The sequence below is a fragment of the Rattus norvegicus genome, chromosome 4, assembly GCF_021556685.1.
Source record: "Rattus norvegicus strain SHRSP/BbbUtx chromosome 4, alternate assembly SHRSP_T2T, whole genome shotgun sequence".
In the NCBI taxonomy this organism is placed as follows: domain Eukaryota; kingdom Metazoa; phylum Chordata; class Mammalia; order Rodentia; family Muridae; genus Rattus; species Rattus norvegicus.
Genome location: NC_141537.1, coordinates 88,675,285 through 88,698,403, shown reverse-complemented (window position 1 = coordinate 88,698,403; position 23,119 = coordinate 88,675,285). Strand labels below are relative to the sequence as shown.

Sequence of the window (23,119 nt, the reverse complement as noted above, 5' to 3'; positions counted from 1 at the left end):
CTGCATATGGGATAGATCCCTAGGTGGGACAGTATTTAGATGGCCTTTCCTTCAGTCTTTGCTCCATTTTAATCCCTGTATTTCCTCCCGTGATTATTTTGTTCCTCCTTCTAAGAAGGACTGAACCATCCGCATTTTGGTCTTTTTTCTTGAGCTTCATATGGTCTGTGAATTGTTTCTTGGGTATTCCGAGCTTTTGGGTTAATAACCATTTATCAGTGGAGTTCATACCATATGTGTTTTTTGTGACTGGGTTAACTTACTCAGGATGATATTTTCCAGTTCCATTCATTTGCCTAAGAATTTCATGTAGTCATTGTTTTTAATAGCTGAGTAGTAGTCCATTGTGTAAATGTACCACATTTTCTGTATCCATTCCTCTGTTGAGGGGCATCTGGGTTCTTTCCAGCTTCTGGCTATTGTAAATAAGGCTGCTATGAACATAGTGGAGCATGTGTCCTTGTTATATGTTGGAGCATCTATTAGGAATATGTCCAGGAGTATATTTTTGGGTATATGCTGGGTCCACAGGTATTACTATGCCCAATTTTCTGAGGAACCGCCAGACTGATTTCCAGAGTAGTTGTACCAGCTTACAATCCCACCAACAATGGAAGAGTGTTCTTTCTCGACATCCTCACCAGGATCTGCTGTCACTTAAGTTTTTTATCTTAGCCATTCTGACTGGTGTGAGGTGGAATCTCAGGGTTGTTTTGATTTGCATTTCCCAGAAGAATAAGGATATTGGACATTTCTTTAGATAATTCTCTGCCATTCAATATTCCTCAGTTGAGAATTCTTTGTTTGGTTCTGTATTCCATTTTTTAATAGGATTATTTGGCTCTCTGGAGTCTAACTTCTTGAATTCTTTGTATATATTAGATATTAGCCCTCTATCTGATTTAGGATTGGTAAGATCTTTTCCCAATCTGTTGGATGCTGTTTTGTCCTATTGACAGTGTCCATTGCCTTACAGAAGCTTTGCAATTTTATGAGGTCCCATTTGTCAATTCTTGACCTTAGAGCATAAGCTATTGGTGCTCTGTTCAGGAAAATTTCCCCTGTGCCTATGTGTTCAAGGCTCTTCCCCACTTTCTATTAGTTTCAGGGTGTCTGGTTTTATGTGGAGGTCTTTGGTCCACTTGGCCTTGAGCTTTGTACAAGGACATGAGAATGGTTTGATTTGCATTCTTCTACATGCTGACCACCAGTTGAACCAGCACCATTTGCTGAAATTACTGTCATTTTCCACTGGATGGTTTTAGCTCCTTTGTCAAAGATCAAGCCATCACAGGTGTGGGTCTTCAGTTCTACTCCATTGATCTACCTGCCTGCCTCTGTACTAACATCATGCAGTTTTTATCACTATTGCTCTGTAATCCAGCTCTGGAATTCCCCCAGAAGTTCTTTTATTGTTGACAATAGTTTTTGCTATCCTGGGTTTTGTTATTCCAAATGAATTTGCAAATTGCTCTTTCTAACTCTATGAAAAATTGAGTTGGAATATTGATGGGGATTGCATTGAATCTGTCGATTGCTTTTGGTAAAATGGCCATTTTTACTATATTAATCCTGCCAATCCATGAGCATGGGAGGTCTTTCCAACTTCTGAGACCTTCTTCAATTTCTTTCTTCGGAGACTTGAAGTTCTTGTCATAGAGATCTTTCACTTGCTTGGTTAGAGTCACACCAAGGTATTTTATATTACTTGTGATTATTGTGAAGGGTGTTGTTTCCCTAATTTCTTTCTCAGCCTGTTTATCCTTTGAGTAGAGGAAGGCTACTGATTTGTTTGAGTTAATTTTATATCCAGTCACTTTCCCTAAGTTGTTTATCAGCTGTAGGTGTTCTCTGGCAGAATTTTTGTGGTCACTTAAGTATACTATCATATCATCTGAAAATACTGATACCTCTAATTCTTCTTTGCCAATTTGTATCCCTTTGACCTCTTTTTGCTGTCTAATTGCTCTGGCTAGGATTTCAAGTGGTATATTGAACAGGTAGGGAGAGAGTGTGCAGCCTTGTCAAGTCCCTGATTTTAGTGGAATTGGTTCATTCTTCCTGCCGCTGAATGAAACCAGAAGAAACATAAGAATAATGACTCATCTGATTTTAAATTCAGGGTCAAAAACATCTCACTGGTATCCAGATGATACTGTATGTAGCCCTAGCCTTTCTCAATCTGTGTGTGTGTGTGTGTGTGTGTGTGTGTGTGTGTGTGTGTGAGAGAGAGAGAGAGAGAGAGAGAGAGAGAGAGGAAGAGAATCTTGCTATGTACCACTGTTCCTGTTCTCATTTTTCTATTTCAATAGTCATCAGATTCATTCATACTCCCAATCATATCCTCCAATGCACATGTGTGTGTGTGTCATTCTTGAGTGATGATATCATTTCCTGCTTTACTAATAAAACCAAGGCAAATGGAACTGTGAGATTACTGGCAGTGCCCACCTACCTTATTCTAACGAGAGGAGCAGTCTACCTTTCTATGTAAAGGCCAGGGCAGCTGTTTTGTATCAAACTGCATATCTTCTCTTGCTCAGTGACAGCCCTTTCCTCTTTCTCTTCTGCAACATCTTATAAATATGAAGTCTTCCAGGTCACTTGGCACAGTGTAAGCAAGCTGGTATTTATTTACCCCATTTTCAGTCTTTCTCTTAATCCCACATTTCTTTCCAACTGTTCAATTGCCCTTTTACAACAACACTCTTCAAAAATCCCCACAAATTCCATCAGCTTTCAAGTCTTGTCCTTGTTCTCTTTCAAACCCACTCTGCTCTAACAAAAAGACTGATAAATTGCTGAATTAAATGTGAGATGGTTCTATGGGCAGCAATAAATATCTGGACCGACAGTCAGAGGCAGTAACCTGGGCCTTGTCCAGGGGAATTGAGTTCATCGTAAAAAAAAAATGCTACTGTAGGAGTTGTCAATTTCCATCACTAGGATCTGAGGAAGAAGTGGGGATGTGTGGCTCTTGGGCAGTTAGGATCATCAATGCCAAGTGTGGCCTCACGTATCTACAGTCCCACAGCTAAGGAGGCTGAGTCAGGTGATCAGCAAACAGCAAGTGTAAGGCCAGCCGTGGAATCCCAATCACCCAAAGAAACTGCAAATAAACCCAAGCCATTGATGAGAGCACTCTTCCCAAGGTTCATGATTCGGAGTAGAGCATGTTGGTGGAATAATGAAGGTAGCAGTTAACAGTTTGAAAAGGATAGCTAATAAAAGTCTAGACTCTGCAATTGAAAAATCAGAAACTCTCTAACATAATTTAGACAAAAGATAGCAACCTTTAAAGAAATAATTGGTCCATTATGTTCAGCCTGGGGATGGAGCAAGTCTATCTTCAACTTGACTCCCTGGGATAATACTTCCATCAATACAATTAAACACTCACTGAGGAGAGCCAGCAGGTGGCATAGAAAGCAAAGACATTTGCTGCTAAGCACAATGACCCAAGATCAATCACTAGGATCCACAGGGTGGAAGGAGAGAATCAACTTCTTCAAGTTGTCCTCTGACTTCTACACATGCTCTATGGTATCATCGCATGCACACATAGCCAAATAAATGTTTAAAACTGAATTGACTGGAACTAGAGAATTGGCTCAGCTGCTCAGAGTGCTTGCTGGATAATCATGGAAATCGGAGTTTGAATTACAGCATCTATTAACATGTTGGATGTCTCCCGCATGCCTGTAACCCCCACTCTGAGAGAAGCCAGAGACAAGTGGATGACTGGGAATTGCTGGCGTCCCTCCTACCAAGAAAATGAGTTTCACATTCAGAGAGAAATCCTGGCTCAAAGAAGTAGACACAGGGTAATAAAGGTGGGTATCTTGCTGCTTTCTTCTGGCTTCCATGTACATAGATAAATGTATAATAACCTATAATCAGTGCGCCTGCACAGACACATAAACATACATATATACATACATACATACATACATACATACATACATACATGCACATACGTATTTTAAAACTGCTTGGTAACTATAGTTCACATCTAATAAATGCTTTGGTGAACCAGACACAAAGACATAACAATGACTTAAATCTGAAGAACTTTGACTGATATGGAAATGGGTATCCTAATCTCAGGGAGACAGCACTAAGCTCAAGGCCAGCAGGTACAGCTCCACTGTTAGAGATGATGTGGTACAAATTCTACAGTAAGATAGAGGGATGAGAGGTAACCAGACTTTTCTGACCTGTCATGCTCTGTGGCAAGAGCACATCAATTATGGGACTGAGATTCTCATGACATGTACAGGGAGAAAGAAATCTCCCCCTGGAAGGGGGAACCTTACAGGACCAAAGCATGCTCAGTCCTAACTCAGTGCAAACACTGAGAGCCCTCTGAGGAGGATATATTGGAAGTTTTTCTTTTTCTTTTCTGTTTTTTTTTTTGTATTGATTCTTTTTGTTCAATTTTGAACATACACATATAAAATACATTTTATTATATTTCTCCTCATTATCCTCTTAACCCCCCCCACACACATCAAATTCCTTTTTGTTTCCCTCTCCTGGCTGTGTGTGTGTGTGTGTGTGTGTGTGTGTGTGTGTGTGTGTGTGTGTCCTACTATATTTAATTAGAATTGCTTGCACAAGTATGGGTGGGGGATTATTAACAAATACAAATAGGCCCTGAATTTTAGATTAAAATTATTACACAGGAGATACTTATATTTAAAAGGTGTAGGTTTTCCAGTCTGGTGGTTTTTGATTTTTGGAGTTCAGTAGTAGCGGTTGGTGGGCAACAACTGAGCTAAGACATTGCGGAATCTGCTGGCCTTCGTCAGATTGCCCAGAGGACCATCAGCACTTCACAAAGGCATTTTGAAAACAAAATTCCAGAGAAACAAAAGCTGTTTCAGGAGGATAATGGGATGCCAGTTCATCTGAAAGGCGGGGGGGGGGGTCTGATGCCCTCCTCTACAGATCCATAATGACTCTGACAGTTGGTAGAACAGCGTATGCCGTCTATATGTTAGATGGCTGCATTTCCCAAGAAGCAGAACTGATGTCGTCATCCCAGTCTCCACATGGTTCAGTTTCATTTACTGCTCGATGGACCAGGAACCTGATGAATAACTGAACTCTTCTTTAGGGATCAATATTTATTGATGTGTATTAACTGCCACCAGTAAAGCAGTCCTTAACCATTAAAAAAAAAGGTGTATTTTATTTAACAATCTTACATAAGAAGAACAATTGATCCTGGTTGAGAATTACTGGTAGAAATAAGTATCAATAGCTGCATGTGGTGAGCCTCAGTAAATGTCAATTCTCAGGGTCGATTAGCTCAACATCAGGGTGTGGTTAGTAGGAATGTACATCCCCACAACCCTGGTTCAAGTGCCAGCACCACACCATCGCTCACAAAGCCATAAAGAAAATACTGACTTAGGAAACTACTTGCAGGGTTCTTATTTAATTAGATTAGGCTAATCTCTCTGGATTTGCATTTGCAATTGATGCTCATTAATAATTACGATAATTTTGTCAATTAGTGCTGGTCTAGAAATATACTTTGGATAGTGCTGCTCCAAAGAGATCTACTCGGGAAGACTTTCAGGAAAGGAAATAGTCCACACTTACAGACATTTTTAGATATGGCCTCTAAAACTGTCAACCTGACCTGATAATATTCAAAGACTGAACTTTGCAGATGAGAACATCGGTGGCAGGCCTTGAAGAATGGTGGCTATGATGGTACCAAGTATGAAGTGGGGTTCTCCTGGGCAGCTGTGATGGTAGCAAGCATGAAGTGGGGTTCTCCTGAACTTGCCCTTCTACTCCCGAGAGCACAGAAACAATACAAGTATGAATCCCAAATTCAAAAGTCCACAATTTGAAGTACTCCGGAGTCTGAAACTTTTTGAATAACGAAATGTTGAAAATTGTGCAAGTGGCCTTCTGTGACACATTACAGTAAAAATGCAGGTGAAGTTGCCTTCACACTCTATTGTATGTCAATGATGAAATGTGGACAAGTTTTACACTTAGACTTGGGTCTGATCCTCAGAGTTTAAGGAATACATGCACATACTCCCAAGTCGGAGTCACTTATGGCCCCAAGTATTTTGGGTAAAGGGATACTCAGCCTCTACTGTGTCCCCAAGAGAAGTGCAGAGATTAATACCAAAAATAGAGAGAATGACCAAAACCTCCCCCAATTCCTATTTAAGTCATCTCCTTAGATGAAACAAAAACGAGGTAGATTACTAGATTATTATAGCCAAACCAACACAAGACTAAGGCGTTTAATGTAGACAACATAGCATCTAATACTTGGTATGCAGCTATTAACCTAACAGATGTTTCCTAACTGAAAATCTGACAACGGACACAGAAGATAAGGTCATTTGAATGTTCACTGACACACACCATGATTATGGAGGTTTTAAGATACCAGATGCCTAAGATCGACTCTGTGAATGCCCATAACACTTTTCACCAGGCTTTCTCAAAGTCGATCAATGATTCCATGTCACAAATTGGCTGTGGCAGCAAACTAGGAAATATAATTGCCTTTTCACTTTCCTCAGGGTGCTCTGCCTATCCTTCCTACAGTGTCCTGAGCCTACCAACAGCCAAAGACAATGCTAAGCCACTGTTGTGATACCCAAGATGACCACGGATCCTCTGAGTTTCAGTAAATGGGTACACTTTTCCAATCCAAGGAAAATCAACTCTTTTTTAAAAAAGATTTCTTTATTTTTATTTATATGAGTACACTGCAGCTGTCTTCAGACACACACCAGAAGAGGGCATCAGATCCCGATCCAGATGGTTGTGAGCCACCATGTGGTTGCTGGGGAACTGAACTCAGGGCCTCTGAAAGAGCAGTCAGTGCTCTTAACCGCTGAGCCATCTTTTTAGCCCGGAAAATCAGCTCTCAATCCTTCCAAGGATGATCACATACCCATGGTAGAAGTTTAATTGTCTTGCCTGCAGAACTTCTGCCAGCATTATTTTCAGGAAGTTGAAGAGCACCCTATCTATCATCACAGTGCACATTACTTCTCTGCCTTGTAACCAAGAACAAGGATATTGTTGTGTACTTGACATAACGTTGCTCTCGCCACAAGCATAAATATATATACGAAGTTTAGAAATACCCACCTGTTCCCAAAATTCACTATATACCCCTATCGTGATGAAAGAGCTGACTTCATAGGATGCTGAGTGGGCCTGTGATGGTTGCCACTAAACTGCAGTGTGAGCGCTTGCTTTAAGCCAGCAGTAACTACTGAGTACAAATGCCCAGGTATGGGAACCATAAAGCAATTACTCCATCTACACTGGTCTTCTGGCTGCTTCTCTAGCACACTGCACCCATGCCTTCCTCCACTCTGCCTGCCTGTCTGTCTCTTTAGTCTGCCTTCAAATATCTGTCCTTAACACTTCATTGGTAAACCTCCTTTTGCCTCCCTGATTATCTTTTATACACTGTTCCATACATTTATTTTCCTCTACTTTATTATCTATGAGGTAAGTTTCAAACAAGCAGGGATTTCTGGTTCTGTCTTCTATCACCAGTGCCAAAGAAAGTGCCAGAGTCACAGCCCGACTGACCTGAGGAGTTAAGAGCACCTCTGCCTACATCTTGGACGCTTGGCAAACTTCTGAAAAAGATCTGACAGTATATATTTCAGAACTCTGGGCATGTAGTTTCTCTTCCCACTACTCCTCTCTGGTGCTGTAGCACAAAAGCATAATGGGCTAGTAAATAAATAAGTGTGTGGTGTGTGGAGAAGAAAGAAGGGGCTTTGCTCAAAGGCGAACATAAAGTAAAAGGGGATCCTAACCTGATGAACCTGGCTCGCTGCATCCAGGAACTCTTTAAATTTAAGTACAACACACCAGAGTAGAGGCAGCCAGGGCCAGGATATTATTTGATTTTGTTTTTCTTCAACTCTTTACCTTAATCATGCACTCAACCAAGTCCGGTCCTGTCTGTACCTTGCAGCCATTCTTAAAAAGCAGGATCTCTAGAGAGCTAAGAAAGCCCTTGTTACTCAAGCCTTGTTACTCAATGCAGTGGTCCCCTGGAGGCGGTTAAAAGGCAGAATCTAAGGGCTGAGGATATAGCTTATAGGACACTGGCTGGCCTATCACAGGTGACTTTGATTTCAATTCCTAGATACACTTTTAAGATTCTAAGGCAAACGCAGTGGTGAATGCCTTTAATCCTAGCCTCAGGAGGTGGGAGCTGGCAGTTTGAAGTCAGCCTGGTTTACATAGTCAGTTGGAGGCCAATCAGGGCTACATAGGGAGACATAGTGTCTTTAAAACAAAATAGAAGCTCAGGCTCACAGCAGAGTTATTTTTAATTTCTGCCCCCTGTGGCTCTGTGAATGAACCCGGGGCCTTAAACGTGCCAGGCAAGTGCCTAACTACTGAGCTACATCTCCAGTTCTTGGTTTTATTTCTTTAATTAGTTAAATTCATTCTTCGATGATTACACACACGCCTGCGACACAGTCTGATTACTCTTAAACCCCATGATCTCATCCTATATTTTAATAAGATCCTCGAGTGACTCATGCACATAGTAAAGTGTAAAAAGTACAGATCTAATCACATATTTGCCAATGCACAAGTCAAAAAAAATTAGTTTCTATTTAGCATGAAGATATAAAAACAAGAGAGGTCTGGGAGGTCATTTGCATACATGCCTAAGGCCCTAAGATTCATCCCTGACGGTAGAAAACAAGAATGACAACTTACCTCAGCTATGTGTGATGAGGTGTTAAAAGGGGGACAGCCCAGGCCTCAGTGAGATCCAGCAATGTTGCACACTGGAGAAAAACCTCAGCTAGGATCTATGCCTGCCACAGAAGCCACCCTAAGAGTATGTCTACTCTTGCTTGCAGCGGAGTTGAGAAAAAGCAGGGGGAGAGAGAGAGAAAGAAAGATTTATCAATCCCCAAAGTTGATAAGTTTTGCCTCAAGAGACAGGCAAAATTGAGACTTTCCAAAAATCTAGCTTCCAGGAAATTAATGAATATCCTCATTTAATTTCAGGATGAAAGTAATGAATATCTGTTAGCTGGTTATCCTGAGTCAAGAAAGAAATGTGGGTTCAAACTGAAGACAACCTAACCCCTCTTATCAGCTTTGAAGTTTTTCTTGGAGTTGCTGGCAAGGAGACTGGAAAAGAGGAAATCCTGACAGAGATCTTTTTATATCTTGTGCACTGGACAAAAGCATCTCCAACCTTAACAGCAGCTGTATTTTAGAAGCAAGAGAGTAAACCTACTCTAGCCGTGCTTTCTCCCGTCCCCGCCCCCATCCCTGCGTAAACTTCCTGAGCCACGGAAAGGGGGTTCTCCTTTCGCAGGCTCTGCCCTTTACAAAAAAAAATAGTAAGCAGGAAGAAGATACATTTGAAAAGCAAGCGAACGAAACCAAGGCAAAACCAGAGTTAGGTGTCACTGCAAGGCCTACCAGAGATTTAAAGAGGAAAGGCAAGCTGTACATGGAATGTACGATGCTACACTGTCCTAAACAAAAGCTGTGAAAGGCTGGTCAGACTGCGATGACAGAACTCTGAAATGTCTGAAGATACTTACATACCTCAGACAGTGGAGGGAGGACAGAGATAACGGTTTCTTTTATTTTCAGGGAACACACAGAACGTTTTTAAAGCAGCGGTACAGAAAGAAAAAGGTCATTTAATCCAAGACGAAACTGCTTAATCTAGCCTTGCATTGTAACCACAGTTACGGCCAGAGCCTGTGGTCTGACCACCAGCCACCCATTCTTAGGAAGTCTATTAAAAGACCTAATGTAAAAAGCAAGGGAGAATCAATCATACCATGGAAAGAAGGGCAAAGAGATCCACGGGCGGACGGACGGATGAACACACACACACACACACACACACACACACACACACACACACACACACACAGAGCTACTCCGGGCGGACGGACGGATGGACACACACACACACACACACACACACACACACACACACACACACACACACACACACACACAGAGCTACTCCGGTACTCTTCCCTTCTCTCCACCCCTCCCCACAACGCCCTCCTCAAGCCTCAGGGTCCTAATGGTCTGGCCAATCACTGCTGTCTGAACTCCAAGCTTTCCCGAGGGTCATCTGAGCATCTGAGAAGTTGTAAATCTCGCTCCTGGGGACAGTTCTTTGTCAAGCTCAAATGTCATCCTGGCTGCCTCTCAGCCTTTTCTTTCTCCCAGCAGGAGAGACTCTTGAGTAAATTGTAATCTCCTTGTGTTCATTGTTTCAATAGTCTGACAGCCCAAAGGACCAGCAAGCACAAGTGTCTTTAGAGTATCCCCTTCCTGCCAGGCATCCCTGGTTACAGCATCAAAACTGCACATAATCTAAAGCAAAGAAGACATGTTCAATACAGTTAAAAAGCCTTAACCAAGTCTGTTGTCAGCTTTGATGCTATGTCGTTTTGTTTTTTTTAATAACCAAACCCCACTGCCTCTGAACCCTTCTCCCACAAAGTTCACAACAATTTGGAATTGAGGTTGGTGATTCCAAGGGACACTGAGATAGATTACTGGGGACTACGGAGTTTGTTATGAGAGTTACTCATGCTGTGAGCTCACAGACAGGAGCGGCAGCATGACCGGGGCTCTCAGGAGCGTTTGGGTCCCAAGCAGCAGAGACCCCATGGGGACGTTTGTACAGAGTCAGAGCCTCATTTTCAGGAAGTGGGTTCGCCAGAGTCTATACTCAGCCTCTCAGACTCCCGGGCAGGAGGCAGAGAATGCGGTGGGGAACAAACTGTGTCTTTGGTGTAGTTTCACTTCCCAGGTGAGCCTGTAAGCAGGTGACTCATGAAGTACGGCTAAGCTGCCTGTCAGTATCTGTGAGAGGAGTCCCCAGAGGCCGGGATCTAACTGTACTTTCTTACACAAACCACTGTAAATTATCAAGTTAGCTGAAGGAATCATACTGGGCATCAAAAAGGGGCCACTTCTGCATGTAGACAATGTTAGCTTTACCACTACAAGCTGATTGGGTCGTGCTTACATGCAAGAGCTTCCCCCCTTAAAGCCACAGCTAATATAAGAAACTGAGAGCCTGTCTATGACTCTAATCCCTTAGCAGACTTTCCTGGTGCCCAGTGTTCAGGAGAATGACAAGTGTCATTCGTACTTCCCCAAGGGAATTTACAGACTTCAGGTTACCAGACAACCAGGGTATGAGAGGGCTACAGTTATAATGGATCCACCTCAATTAGATGTGCTTCTACTCTCCAGCCTTCTCAGAGTCATACGATCCTTCTCCAGAGTGCAAGGCCACCTCCCCGTGATCTGGGAATCAAGGACAGTTTGGCTCATCCTTAGGATGACTCATTAACCACATAACATGAGACCTTTCCCTTCCACTGAGACCTATAAGAACAGACTCCTGTCTGCTTCCTGATCCTGAACTCACAGACCCCACCCACGCTTTGTGTGTGTCTTCCTATGACACTAGGGCCAGAACCTTGCTCAGAACTCCTGCCAAAATGCTGTTAAGTCTACCTACCCATGGAATTAATAACTCTTCGAATAAGTCTCTCATCCAAAGGACAGTCTCCCTCAATGGCCCCCTTACGTTCCAAACCCCAAACCTTTCAGACAAGTTTAATATAAACCAAGTATTCTATATAAGAAGAAACAAGAGAGGCCCTGCCTCAAGCAATGTAAGAGGAGACTTCCTAAATGTTATGTACTGACCTCAACCCATGGAGGGTGCAAGCACAGGTATGTGCCCGTGCACTCACACCACACACACATAAATTAATTAATTAAAAATATTTGTTTTAAACGGTGGTGGGGTGCTCATGAGAAGGCTCAGTGGGTATAGGTGCCTGTGGTACCTTTACCAAGGTATATGCCAGATGACCAGAGTTCACTACCCGGTACCCATATGGTAGAGAAAGAACTGACTCCTGCAAGCTACCCTCTGGCTCCACTCATGCATCATGACATGTGCACACCAATACATATGCACACAAAATAAATAAATAAAAACTAATTTCTAAAAAAGGAAGGACGGATGGAAAGAAGGAAGGAAGGAAGGAAAAGAGCCAGCAAGTTTTTTGTCTGAGAGCATGCAGCGATGTGGCAGTCCTGTTAGGAGCGAAGATCTTCTACAAAGAAACACAGGTCCTACTCTAGAGCTGTATCAGACTACTGAGGAAACGGTTACCAAGGCAACGGTTATCAAGGCAATGGAAATTTCTCACACTGAGGTAGGAAAAGGCTGAAGCTTGCTGCTGAGTCAGAAAAATGGCTGGACTTTGAGTTTGATAGAAGCATTATCTTTCCTCAGGTGGACTTTAATTCAGGATTTAAGGTGCCAGACATCAACAGTCACACAAAACTTTCACTGAGTCAGAGGCCCCTGGGTTCTTATCTCTCTAATTCAAAAAAATTAAATTCATGGATAATGAGAAAATGGCAAAGCAAAAACACCACGGCTCTCATCTTAAAAGGAATAAGAGGAGAGTTTATTCTGGAGCCATTCAAGTGACCCTGGTTCAGGAATACAGATTCCAATTACTCCAGATGCTATGGCCCAGCATGGAAGCAGTTTCATCATTTTACAGAACAAAGAAACTCAAAATCAAGGCCAGTTTAGAATACATTTAGAGAGGTGGTTTCAGCAGGGTAGGGGCAGTTTCTGCAAGCCAAAGATGCTATGGCTGACAGTTGTAGCTTTGGGGTTGGTAGAAGCTAGGAGTCTGCTAAGTTAATACATAAAGCTCTTTCATGTATTAGTCACAGAATGTTAGTTCCAACACAAAAATTGGTATGTTAAAGGTCATTAAGAAACAAAGCCCTATATCATATCAAACCATTAGCTTAGGATCTGCATCTGAATTAATTTTTATACTCCCTGTACCTGATATAACATGAACTAAGATGAATATACCTAAATTAAGTATTGAAGAACAAAATGGAATGAAGGCATCAAAGGAAAGTTCTGTATAAAACCAAACTTTAAAACCAGATTGACTTTCTATATTCACAGTAATTTGTAATATATGAACTAACATATTTAAATGGTTAGAAAAAGACTTTGGGAGATGTCAGTGCAACATTATCCTTTCCCCTTTCTTATTAGTAAGATGGAAATTGTTTAACTTTTTAATCTTAGCTAATTGTAGTACAGGACAGTTTAGATACTAATTAAATCATGAAATGGGCTGAGAGATGGCTCAACAGTTAAGAGCACTGACTGCTCTTTCAGAGGTCCTGAGTTCAATTCCCAGCAACCACACAGCAGCTCACAACCATCTTCAATGGGATCTGATGCCCTCTTCTGGTGTGTCTGAAGACAGCTGCAGTGTACTCATACATGTAAAATGAATAAATACTTTTTTAAAAATATCAAGAAGCATCTGTACTTAAGTTATAAAACATTGTGAATATTGCTATTAGACTTGTTGACTGATGTCTTCTGTATAATTTGGATAAGAAAAGTTAACTTGAGACATATAAAACAAAACTTTAATTACAGGTTTTAAATGTTCTTTCAGTAAAAGGATAAAATAAAAGTTCTTAAAGTTTTTTTTTTGTTGTTGTTGTTTGTACTGTGTAAGTCTGTATATCTTACCCCTAAAAGAAGATTTGAAAATGTTTTAATTTAAAAACTCACATTAACTGCTCCCCTTGAAGATGTGTTCCCTTTAAGATGAGTACTCTGGAAGAGCTTGAGGAAAAAAAGGTCCAGTGACAGCCCAAAGTGGGATTCAGCTCAAGGGGAGGCCCCAAGACCTGATACCATTTCTGAGGCTATGGGACGTTCACAAAAAAGGACCTATCATGACTGCCCTCCAAAAGCCCCAACAAGCAGCTGAAAGAGTCAGATGCAGATGTGTGCACTCAACCAACGAACAGAAGCTGCTGATCCCTCTGTTTGAATTAGGGAAAAGCTGGAGGAAGGTAAGGAGGAGGACGACCCTGTAGTAGGACCAGCAGTCTCAATTAACCTGGACCCCTGAGATGTCTCAGACACTGGGTCACCAACCAGGAAGCATACACCAGCTGAGATGAAGATTTATACATATACGGCAAAGGACTACTGGGTCTGGGTTCAGTCAGAGAAGATGCACTTAACCCTCAAGAGACTGGAGGCCACAGGAAGTTTGGAGGTCTGGTGGGGTGGGTGGGGTGAGGACATTCTTGTGGGACAGGGGTGGGGGAGTGGGAGAATGAGGGGTGAGGGTTGGGGATTGAGGGGAGGAGGTTTGGGATGTGGAATAGTTGTGAGGTGGATCAGGAGGGGAATAAAATCTGGAATGTAAAAATAAATAATTAATTGATTAAAAAAAGATGAGTACTCTGGTTTCAATGTTGACATGTATTATGAAAACAATAACAAAACACATAATTACATGTATACTATTAACATAATAGACATTTAATAGCTGGGTGGTCAGTGGTACATGGCTTTAATTCCAGCATTCAGGAGGCACTGGCAAGTGGATCTCTGTGAGTTTGGTGCCACCTTGGTCCACACAGAGAAACTGTCTCAAAATAAAACAAAACAAAAAACAAAAACAAAAACCACCACCACCAATAACAACAAAAAACAAACCTCAAAACCAAAAAAATCCAAAAACAAAAACAAGATTTTGAACATTATTATTTGCTTGTATTATATTTCCTATAATCCTCATTGTGAAAAAGAAACAAAATAGAGATCTTCAGTAAACATATAAACCTATTAATTTATATATGGTCCAGGACAAAAACAAACAAACAAAAAATACATACATATATTTAACAATTTTATATTAGAATTATTTTGGCTTACTCAATTATTCTTTTTATATTAAATGTAGAAAAGTGACCCAGAATGTTAAAAAAATAATAAGACAAACAATCACTGGGATAATCACCAAAACAATCTATGAAGGACACTAAACTGCCACAGTGTCCTAAGGGCAAGATAGCTGAGCGCAATGGTCAAAAGCATAGACGATGGGAGTCAGAATCCTCTGGCTCAAAGCTGTATTATTCATTAAATAAACCCAGACTTAAAAACAAAAATATTTTAAACAGATAATATAAATTTTATGTTATTCTTTTTATATATGAGATGAAATCTATAATTATGTATATTTAGATTTGGTGTTGGGATGAAATCCTGATCAATTTTGTGTATATGACATTAACTTTTATAGCTTAATGAAATCTTGACCCAAACAAATATTTTTAAAGTAATAAGCATTTTAAGGTTTATGAAGCATTTAATATTTCCAAATATATTGTTTTTTAAAACAACTTTTACTTTTACTTTTACTTTTACTGATTCTTTGTGAGTTTCACATCATGCATCCCAATTCTACTCTTCTCCCCATCCCTTTATATCTGTCTCTGGCCTTGCAACCTTCCCCCTAAAGTAAAATAAAATAAGATAAAAAATAAAATGAAACGCAGCATAGAAGACATCTCACTGTGTAAGTTACAGCTTTGGATCTACATGGCCAGCCCTTTCACATGCTCCAGCAGTTCATAGATGAAGTAGATGTTGGGGTGGCCCAACTCAAAGTCCTCGATCTGTACCTGGGTGATAGATGTGTTAGTCAGTCTGCTAGCTGTCCTGCACCTACACCATCAAGGTGAGCTCTCCAGCAGCACCACCCCACTAGCTCACCCAGAGCTGCAGTTGGGAAGGGCAGAATCAGCTCTCTCACATGCTCTATTGGGGTTTGGCCTGTTGCTATGTATTGTAATGCTAAATTCTGTACCTGATGGTCTAGGACTTGCGCAAAACTTGCTCCTTAATTTAAAACTATTGGTTAAGTAAAAATGGCTACAGTCAATTACAGGGAGAATTAGAAGTAGGCAAGTTTTGAGTTACCTGACTGGGGGTTGAGAGTGAGGAGAGAGATGAGAACAATGGGAGGAAACAGAGACAAAAAATGAGCACATTGCCGGGGTGGGGGGGGCGACACAACAACACGGACTGAAAGTGTTTGGGGAGTCACACTGGGGAGGTAGCTGGGCCCTCAATTAGAAAAGTAGATTAGGTGGTTTCTGCCTGCACACAGAACTGACTGTGTGCCACAGCTCTCTGTACCCAGATTACACTGGAAGAGAGCTGATCTTCCAGATGTGCTGACACTCCTGAGAGCACAGGTGAACCACCACTTCTGCTCACATTCCTGGCCCAAGAGTAACCCACCTAGAGCCTGCAGAACACAAGATCTGAGGGGTTGTCTGGGACAAGATCCTTCTGGTTTCTGTCTGTGCCCTGAGTTGACCCTATGCCAGAGTTCTCTGTACCCAGATCACCCTGGGAGAGAGCTGGTCTCCTAGTAGTGCTGACACACAGGTTAAACCAGGGTCAAGACACTGTCAGAGACAGCAAGACCAGATAACACTAGAAATAAGCAAATGGCAAGAGGAAAGGACAAGAACCAAGGCAACAGAAACCAAGGCCCTCTGGCATCATCAGAACCCAGTTCCCACCACAGCAAGCCCTGTATACCCAAACACACCGAAAAGCAAAATTTTGATTTAAAAATCACAACTCATGATGATACTAGAAGACTTTAAGATGGACATAAATAAGTCCCTTAAAGAAATACAAGACAACACAAATAAACAGGTAGAAGCCCTTAAAGAGGAAACAGAAAAATCAACCAAACAGGTGAAGGAATTGAACAAAACCATTCAGGATCTAAAATGGAAAGAGAAAGAATAAAGAAATCACAAAGGGAAACAACCCTGGAGATAGAAAACCTAGGAAAGAGATCAGGAGTCATAGACACAAGCATTACCAACAGAATATAAGAGACAGAAGAGAGAATCTCAGGGGCAGAAGATACTATAGAAAACATAGGCACAACTGTCAAAGAAAACACAAAACGCAAAAAACGCATAAACCAAAACATCCAGGAAATCCAGGACACAATGAGAAGATTAAACCTAAGGATAATAGGTATAGAAGAGAGCAAAGATTCCCAACTTAAAGGACCAGTAAATATCTTCAACAAAATTATAGAAGAAAACTTCCCTAACCTAAAGAAAGAGATGCCCATAAACATACAAGAAGCCTACAGAACTCCAAATAGATTGGACCAGAAAAGAAATTCCTCCCATTACATAATAGTCAAAACACAAACACACAAAACAAAGGAAAAATATTAAAAGCAGCAAGGAAAAAAGGTCAAGTAACATATAACAGCAGACCTATCAGAATTACACCAGACTTCACACCAGAGACTATGAAAACTAGAAGATCCTGGGCAGATGTCATACAGATCCTAAGAGAACACAAATGCCAGCTCAGGCTACTATACCCAGCAAAACTCTCAATTACCATAAGTGGAGAAACTAAGATATTCCATTACACAACTAAATTTATACAACATCTTTCCACAAATCCAGTCCTACAACTCCAACACAAGGAGAGAAACTACACCCTAGAAAAAGCTAGAAAGTAATATTTCAACTAACCCAAAAGAAGATAGCCACACAAACATAATTCTACCTCTAACAACAAAAATAACAGGAAACAACAATTATTGATCCCTTATATCTCTCAACATCAATGGACTCAGTTTCTTAGTAAAAAGACATAGACTAACAGACAGGATACGTAAACAGGATACAAGATTTTGCTGCATACAAGAAACACACCTCAGTGACAAAGACAGAACTACCTCAGAGAAAAAGGTTAGAAAACATTTTTTTCCAAGAAAACAGTCTTAAGAAACAAACTGGAGTAGCCATTCTAATATTGAATAAAATCCACCACTTTCAACCAAAAAGTTATCAAAACAGATAAGGAAAGACGCTTCATATCCATCAAAGGAAAAATCCACCAAGATGAAGTCTCAATCCCGAATATCTATGCTCCAAATGCAAGATTGCACCTACATTCATAAAAGAAACCTTATTAAAGCTCAAAAGCACACATTGCACCTCACACAATGATAGTGGGAGATTTCAACATCCCACTCTCATCAATGGACAGATCATGGAAACAGAAGCTAAACAGACACAGAGAAACTAACAGAAGTTATGAGTCAAATGGATTTAACAGATATCTATAGAACATTCCATTCTAAAAGAAAAAAATACACCTACTTTTCAGCACCTCATGGTATCTTCTCCAAAATTGACCATATAATTGGTCACAAAACAGACCTCAACAGATGAAAGAAGATTGAAATAATCTCATATGCATCCTACCAAATCACTATGGACTAAGACTGGTCTTCAATAACAACAAAAATGACAGAAAGGCCACATACACATGGAAGCTGAACAGTGCTCTACTCAATGATAACTTGGTCAAGGAAGAAATAAAGACAAAAATTATAGAGGTTTTGGAATTTAATGAAAATAAAGACACAACATACCCAGACTTATGGGACACAATGAAAGCAGTGCTAAAAGGAAAACTCATAGCTCTGAGTGTCATCTGAAAGAAACTGGAGAGAGCATATGTCAGCAGCTTGACAGCACACCTAAAAGCTCTAGAACAAAAAAGAAGCAAATACACCCAAGAGGAGTAGGTGGCAGGAAGCAATCAAACTCAGGGCTGAAATCAACCAAGTAGAAACAAAAAGAACTATACACAGAATCAACAAAAACAGGTGCTGGTTCTTTGAGAAAATCAACAAGATAGATAAACCCTTAGCCAGACTAAACAGGCACAGACAGAGTATCCAAATTTACAAAATCAGAAATGAAAAGGGAGACTTAACAACAGAATCTGAGGAAATTAAAAAATCATTAGATCCTACTACAGAAGCCTCAATTCAACAAAACTGGAAAACCTGGAGGAAATGGACAATTTTCTAGACAGATACCAGGTACCAAAGTTAAATCAGGATCAGATAAACCATTTAAACAACCCCATAACTCCTAAAGAAATAAAAGCAGTTATTAAAAGTCTCCCGACCAAAACGAGCCCAGGACCAGATGGATTTGGTGCAGAATTCTATCAGACCTTCATAGACTACCTCATACCAATACTGTCCAAACTATTCCACAAAATAGAAACAGATGGAGCACTACCCAATACCTTCTATGAAGCCACAATTACACTTATACCTAAACCACACAAAGAACCAACAAAGAGAAATTCAGACCAATTTCCCTTATGAATATCGATGCAAAGTTACTCAATAAAATCCTCACAAACCTAATCCAAGAACACATCCTACCACTAGGGCCAGCTCTCCTGTGCTGCCCAGATGAGATGCAGGGCCCGCTCTCAAGAGGTAGGAAGTGGGACGATCCCTGCACATCAGTGTGGTTCCCGGCAGCACAGACCAGGGACATCCACATGGCCTTTAGTAGTAATATGGATCACGGATATCGATACAGACTCCTGCTGCTGCATGACCGTGGACATAGACATGGCCCACAGCAGCAGCATGAGATTCCACCATGGCCTCAGGTAGCAGTTCAGGCTACTCACAACAGAGTGCTCCTCTCCACCCACCCGCCTCCAGTTCCACCTCTCTTCACAATGTTCAAAATATTCTGCTTCTCTTTCTCTCCCATCTCTCCACTACATACTTGTATAGCATAGTGGCTTCTGCTGAAAGAGGGCCAAGAGGCTGGAGAGCCTCTAAGTGTCTACAGCCAGCCAATGTGTATAGCCGTGGGCTGGCCTCTGAGTACCTCCTTTCATCTGTGCTACTGAGTATAAGTTCCTGAGCAAGATTCCTAGGCAGATCTCTGCCATTAAAAACCTGGGTTCTGTTGACACTTGAAGATTGTAACTTGTCACCCAAGTCAGAGGTAGGTCTAGTCACTTCTCAGAAAGCCAATAAAAGGAGCCAAAATAAAAAAATGGAAAGCAGAAAATGGAGATTTACTTAGTGGAACTACATTAGGAAGAGGGCAAAGACACCTAAGGGACCCCTTGAGTCCAAGTTTAGGGTCCTGAAGTGAGCATGCAGTTTAAATAGAGGGCTAAGGATTTCCACAGCTGGGCTGGAGAGATGGCTCAGTGGTTAAGAACACTGTTTGTTCTTCCCTGAGGTCCTAAGTTCAATTCCCAGCAACCACATGGTGGCTCATAACCATCTATAATCAGATCTGGTGCCCTCTTCTGGCCTCCAGACATTCATACAGGCAGAAAGCTGCATGGTGTATGTATAATCAATAAATATATATTTAAAAAAAAAAAGGATTTCCACAGCTAAGCAGTGTTGGCCCCTCCCATCTTTGTCTCTTCCTTATCTGAGTTTTAGTCGCATCCTGTGAAGTGGCCTGGCGAGATATTAGAATTGCGCGAAGTCTCTTTTTGGGAGACGAGTTCACTCTGGCTGCTGCCCTTCTCCTTCCCTGAAGATGAGAGCTGCAGGACACTCCTTTATGCTTAGTGAGTTTCTAGTTTTCGACAGTCTGATTATCACATTTACAGACAGTGTCTTTAGAATGACCTTGTATCTGCCACGCTAGTTGCATGGAGGGATTGGGTTTTATAAGAAAGAGAGAGAGAGAGAGAGAGAGAGAGAGAGAGAGAGAGAGAGAGAGAGAGAGAGAGAGGCAGAGAATGAGGATGTATTGTAGAATTTGTCTTTAGTTTCGCTACAAGCATTTTTAAACAATGTTTTTATTTTAGCGTATAACCTAATCCACATGTAGTTTCTAAAGAGTATTGTTATGAATTAACAATTTTTAAAATTTTTTATAGTTCACTTTACATTTTTTCATTAATTAATATTTACCCTACATCCCAATCATAGCTTCCTCTCCCTCCTCTCCTCCCAGTTCCTCCCTCTCACCTCCCTTCCTTCCAATACCCCTTTTCTCCTCAGTGAAGGGGAGGCCTCCCATGAATATTAACTGCCTTGGGCAGATCAAGTTGCAGTAGGACTAGTGCATCTTCTCCTACTGAGGTCAGACAAAGCAGCCCACCCACTTTCATATTTTAATTAAATGATGTTTCCTCTTTTACTTTTTAAGATTTTATTCCCTCGGCCAGCGGTTCTTAACCTTCCTAATCCTGTGACCCTTTAATACAGTTTTGCATGTCATGATAACCCGTAGCCATAAAATTATTTCATTGCTACTTCATAGCAGTAATTTTGCTTTTCTGATGAATTGTAATGTAAAGAGTTGATATTCAGGATATCTGAAATGGGACCCCAAAGGGGTTGACACCCCCAGGTTGAGAACCAATGCCCTAGGGCATTGCTACACACACAAGATAAGCCAATTTGGAGACTGCAAATGCTTAGGTTGTCTTCAAATCTCTCCATTTGTCTAAACACTTGTAAGTTAATCTGCAATTAATGTGCATATGCCCCTGAAGTGCCAGACAGCTGTTAGATCTCCAAACACATCCTTATGCATTGGAGGAGGAGAGTCAGGAGACAAAGGCCAAAAGACAATGAATCAACTCATGTCAAAGACAAAGAAAACTAAGACAAACTTTTTAGAAACCAAAATGCCTTCTAAGTTCCAAAAGCAAACAAAATCTGAAAAAACGAGCTAAACAGCCAGAATCTAAAATGTCTTTAGAGATTCACAAGCAAGCTTGTCAAACTAAACGTATAGACGATTTTTCTAGAGCAAACATTTCAAAGCAAAAAAAAAAAAACCAAAAAACAACAACAACAACAAAAACAAAACAAAACAAAACAAAACAAAAAAAAAAAAAAAACCAAACTGGACACATTAAACCAAACGCTTAGAAAGCAGACCAAAAATTTCTATCTAGAAGAAGGTTCTAGTTAACCAGCTCAGAAAAAAATAAAATGGACAGTCAACCAAACCAAAGGATGTCTAGAGTCCCAGGAAGTACTCACCAACAATCCAACGGAGAAAGTAACGTTAGGCTGTCTGGACTCCAAGAATGGGTCCTTGCTGGAACCTGGCTTCCATTCAGGTGATTCCTCCGATAGAAAGTGGATCATTCTCAGAACCCCAGATTGGGATCCCTAATTGCCAATGTAAAAACCACAGCTCTAATCTTAAAGGGAATAAGAGATAGTTTATTCTGGAGCTGGTATGAGTGACCATTATTGGCTTACACAGACAATTCCACTAGGGTCCTCCTGGGAGCCTAGCAACAGTGACCTAGCAACAACTTATAGCATCACCGGCTGCCAGGTACAAGGCAGGAGCTTCAGTTTATAAGGAAACTGCTCACTACCCCACCCAATGTCTCCTCCTTTACTCTCTCTTTCTCTGTTCCTACATGTTCCTGGATGGCCTCATCCTCCTTTCTCTTCTCTTTCTGTCCCCTCTTTTTTCTGCCTCTACCCCTTCCAGCGCCCCTCCCCCCAACAAATCTTTATACTAGGCCTGTTGAATGGTGTGATTCCTCAGGGGGATACCTTGCCTGGGCTCACCAGGTATCCTGCCACCACCACCGCATAATGCAGTAGCATTATGAAATATAACACTGAGGTGGTTTGAATATGCTTGGCCTAGGGAGTGGCACTATTAGGAGGTATGGCCTTGTTGGAGGAAGTGTGTCACTGTGGGGGTGGACAATGAGACCCTTCTCATAGCTGCCTGGGAGACAGTTTCTCCTGGATGCAGTCAGACCAAGATGCAGAACTCTAAGGTCCTTCTTCAATACCATGTCTGAAAGGATGCTGCCAAACTACCTACCATGATGATAATGGACTGAACCTCTGAAACTGTAAGCCACCCCCAATTAAATGTTTGTCTTTTTAACAGTGGCCTTAGTCATAGTGTTTCATTACAGCAATGGAAACTCTAAGACAATAGCCATACCTCAGAAAAACAGATTTAGGTTAATTAATGCATGTTTAAATACATTGTCTATAAGCCTTAGAAGCTGTTTGGTGACACTCTTGGCTTTGGGGTTGATAGACACTAATGATTTGCCAAATTAATGGACTCAAATATTTTTATCTGTTAGTCACAAGACATTAATTTAGACACAGAAGTGGGCACAGAGTAGCTGTTCTGGAAGCCAAAATTAACTCAGCAGAAGCTAATCAGCCTTTAGACCTGTAACATATCAATCTCTCCTTGGTACTAAAATTCTAGTCAGTCCATCTCTAGAAACACAGCTGTTAACATTATCATTCACAGGATGAAGTTTATTGGCTCACCAGGGAAGGCATATATGAGGGGTTGTTCACCCAGTTTCTTG

The 23,119-nt window shown here is 41.1% G+C and overlaps 1 protein-coding gene across 5 annotated transcripts in view; it reads right to left on the bottom strand.

The window, feature by feature from the left end:
* The window catches only part of Abcg2 (ATP binding cassette subfamily G member 2), a 120,261-nt gene extending 97,828 nt beyond the window's left edge, over positions 1-22,433 (bottom strand). Inside the window, exons 1-2 of one of the 5 annotated variants that reach the window (XM_087657403.1) lie at positions 22,329-22,433; positions 21,798-21,961 (exon numbers count right to left, since the gene is read on the bottom strand). The gene's annotated coding sequence lies outside the window, so the exon portion shown is untranslated. Of the gene's footprint in view, positions 1-8,745; positions 8,885-9,277; positions 9,301-9,835; positions 10,050-21,797; positions 21,962-22,291 lie in introns of those variants that run through there. The other 4 variants (XM_087657404.1, XM_087657398.1, XM_087657400.1 and 1 more) reach the window with 4 other exon arrangements.
* Between the last annotated feature and the right edge of the window lie 686 nt (positions 22,434-23,119).